This window comes from Littorina saxatilis, unplaced genomic scaffold (genome assembly GCF_037325665.1).
Source record: "Littorina saxatilis isolate snail1 unplaced genomic scaffold, US_GU_Lsax_2.0 scaffold_606, whole genome shotgun sequence".
Lineage (NCBI taxonomy): Eukaryota > Metazoa > Mollusca > Gastropoda > Littorinimorpha > Littorinidae > Littorina > Littorina saxatilis.
The window spans coordinates 57,349-61,298 of record NW_027126559.1 but is presented as its reverse complement, the minus strand read 5'-3'; the positions used below and the strand labels follow the sequence as shown (position 1 = coordinate 61,298).

The 3,950-nt window shown below is 40.6% G+C and overlaps 1 protein-coding gene across 1 annotated transcript in view; it reads right to left on the bottom strand.

The window, feature by feature from the left end:
• The window catches only part of LOC138954994 (uncharacterized), an 18,771-nt gene extending 17,219 nt beyond the window's left edge, over positions 1–1,552 (bottom strand). Inside the window, exon 1 of the mRNA XM_070326725.1 lies at positions 1,324–1,552. The gene's annotated coding sequence lies outside the window, so the exon portion shown is untranslated. The remainder of the gene's footprint in view (positions 1–1,323) is intronic.
• Between the last annotated feature and the right edge of the window lie 2,398 nt (positions 1,553–3,950).

Below are 3,950 nucleotides of genomic sequence, written 5' to 3'. Positions count from 1 at the left end.
GTAGGGGGCAAAAAAAACGTACCACATTCGCGCCGACTGTTGCAAGTTATTTTTTCGTCATCTTTAATGTGGTAAAGTATGAACCCGATAAGGTACATAAAAAAAAACCATATTTGTGGTGAATATTTAACTGGCTGTGCGATTAGTGCATAGCTCTAATCGGTGTTTTTTTTCCTTTCCATTAACAAATTTTGATGTAAAGTGATTCGAGGTTGCAGGCAAACGTGTCATTTTATACACTACACAAATCGTAAAAATGCATATTTTTTCAACCAGGTAACGACAGTGGTGTAGTAAGTTGATCCATCTACATGATAAAGTATAACAAGATTAATACACCTCCGCGTTATATGATCACAAAAGGGAATATACACTTAGCAAAACCATTATTGCGACAAATGTTGCACCCCTTTTAAAGCATTATTGCTGCGTCCTTTCACTCCAACTTTCTATGCTATTTAAGGCCGTCCACTTGACTATATGGCACATCTCATAGACCAAAGACTCCTTTCACTCCAACTTTCTATGCTATTTAAGGCGGTCCACTTGACTATATGGCGCATCTCATAGACCAAAGACTTCTTTAACAGGGATCCCCTGGCCGCCGCTCAGATACGGGTATCCCACCAATGGACGTGACAAAGACGGAAGTGACATTTAACAATATGTTATAACATGCAGACATAGACCCCGATTCACATGACGACACACACAGTGACAGAAAAAAGCTAACATGCATCAGAGTGGGGTGCATGCATTTTAAGTGAAATGAATTACCTCACGCTAAGATTAGAAAAGACAAGCAAGTTACACTATTATCATTTGCTGGTCCTCTAGCTCAGGAAAGGTTTTGGCTTTAAAGACCAACATTATATAAATGTTTGTATTTTGTAGTAAAAGGATCATTTTGTTATGTACACATTATAGGATTTAATCGATGATTTTGATGTTAGCAAAAAATGTTTTTTCTTTTCTTTTTAAAGATGTTGTACATGTTCATCACGGCAACGTCTCTGTCTCTATATCTCTCTGTCGCTGTCTCTCTCTGTCTCTCTCTCCCTCTCTCTCTCTCTCTCTCTCTCTCTCTCTCTCTCTCTCTCTCTCTCTCTCTCTCTCTCTCTCTCTTCTTAATCAATACTAAACAAACAAAAAAAGAGAAAAAAAGCACACGTTCAAATAGATGATCTTTCTTGTTGTTGTTTTTAGTCTGGAGTTTTGGAACGTTAGCAGTCGAGTTGATTTGATAAATAAACCATATACGAGCAGAAAGCCAGTGTATCAAGGATATAACCATCGACATCACATACACAAAACTAATCTTACCTCTGAGTAAACGATCAGATGTTCAGGTTGGTTGGTTTGTTGGCTGGTTGATTTGTTTGTTGGCTGGTTGGTTGGTTGGTTGGCTAGTTTGTTGGTTGGTTGGCTAGTTGGTTGGTTTGTTGGCTGGTTGGTGTTCACAGTTATGCAGGGACACACACAATATTGTATTACTCTCTGGCTTCTGAATGTGCCGGGGAGGGACTGGTTTGGTAATTCCACGGATACTCGAGTAAGCAGAACACCAAGTTATATCATGTAGAGGAACGCCAAGTTATATCATGCAGAAGAACGCCAAGTTATATCATGCAGAAGAACGCCAAGTCATATCATGCAGAGGAACGCCAAGTCATATCATGCAGAAGAACGCCAAGTCATATCATGCAGAAGAACTCCAAGTTATATCATGCAGAAGAACGCCAAGTCATATCATGTAGAGAAACACCAAGTCAAATCAGGCAGAAGAACACCAAGTCAAATCAGACAGAAGAACACCAAGTCAAATCAGCCAGAAGAACACCAAGTCATTTCATGCAGAAGAACACAGAGTCAAAAACAATGTCAGTGTTGGTCATCAGTGTAGAAGTAAGTAACCTGAAGCCTCGAGTCAATTTGGCGAATTATGCTTCACGAAGCTTCGGAGCTGAATGTTTAGCAAAAAGACTTTGTCGACTTTGGGCTCAACTAAAGACGTCAGTAAGGAATGTTCTGAACTGTATGTGTGCACAAGTCAACAGTGACGCCGCCCTGAGAAACCCAGACTTTTAACTGACATTCAAACAACACGCAGTGATAAATTGACACAGTGACACACATCCATCACACTCTGGCCACGCCCCTCCAGTCAGTCACGTGATATTATGGACGCGCTCATAGAGACTCGCTATGAACTCTGGAACGGGACAGGTTCGAGTCATAACGCACTGTCAGCATATGATAACGGTTTGTTCAAAAGTGTATAACTGGAGATGGCCCACGTGACTGCAGCAACAAAAAAACAAAAAAAACTGAGCCGGCGGTAGGAAGACCGTGCAGATATTATCCATCTTTTCGTGCAAAGCGGCGGGGTAAGCGACGGTCGAACTGACCTAATTCACACGACACAGTCTGCCAACGGGCCTTTCACTGAGTCAGGTTGCACAGTGAGCTTTGCCGTGTGGTTTGCATTTCACAAAATAGGTATTCCTAAATGTTCCAATTTCGGAAGATATCCGCATAGGTCAGTGGTTCCTGAAGTCGCTGGTTTGAGCCCCGCCAATGCTATCATTTTGTATGATTCATGCGCACTTTTCCTGTTCAGTTTATATAATATGTTTCTTCTTTTTTTTCCCTTTTTTTTTTGGGGGGGAGGGGCTGGGTGGGGGGGGGGGGAAATTTTCTGTGTGCTCATTAATAGAAATAAATCTCAATTCAAGACTCAAATACTATAACATTTTTATGTCCTTATAAAAACAAGAATAAATGCCTTGTAATGCCGAGCGGTTTGAAAAAAAAATCTAATTCACATTAGTTCTGAATGGCACTAAAAACATCAAGACTTTTTTGAGAAATCACTCATTGAAATTGACGCAGCACGCGCGCATGCTTACACACACACACACACACACACACACATACACACACACACACACACACACTCACACATACATACACACACACACACACACACATACACACACACACACACACCCACACACACACACACACACACACACAAAATACGTAAGAGAAAAGATCGAGCGATGTAGATAAATTAAGAGCTGTATTTTGTCATGCAGTTTGTGGACACCTCGCTTGAAAAAAAAACCCTTTTATTGTCACTTTCATTATTATTTCTTCTAAAAACGTGCCTGTCAGGATACCCCGCGTGCAATGTTCCATCACTCATGGCTGGTCCAAATGGTATTCGTCTTTCAACACAGGCACCACTGTATAAACAGTAGTACCGTCGTTTTAAATACTTTGCAACTCGTGTAACCCATGTGTAAAACGTGTGTCCGTACCCGTTTAATTGCACATAACACATCCACAAGGAAACAAACATGCAGCTACCAACAAAAATAAATGTTTTAATTGCGGCAATACAAAAGTCTGCAGGGTTAGCATCGAATTACTTCGACAGAATCTCGATACACAGGTCTAAGAACGGCATCTCTCGCTACGAGTCACTGAGTCGCTCATCAGTCATGTTGCCTAAATACAAGTCTTTCTGCGTCTAAGCCTGATCTAGATTGACATTTTTGTTTTATCATATCTGATTAAAATGCAAAAAGAATTGACTTAATACCAAGGTATGTTTTATTCCTCAAAACATTTACACTTAGGGGGTTGCTTCAGTGGTTGGCGCAGTGATCAATACCAAATCAGTACCTGGCGAGCGTTTGTCAGTATTGCAATTGATCACTAATAATGCTTAGGAATAAACATGAATAGAGTAAAATAAAACAAAACCCACGACCTGCTGACTCAAAACGCAGTACGCTAACCGTTGCGCTACAGAGACATTCTTGCATTTGGGGAAAAAATAAACTAGTATTGCAAAGGAGGTCAGAGGTATATAGGCACCCGATATTGAACTCGGTACATTACAGAAGAGGAACTTTATTTCGTGTTTCTTTCTAGAGTTTTTT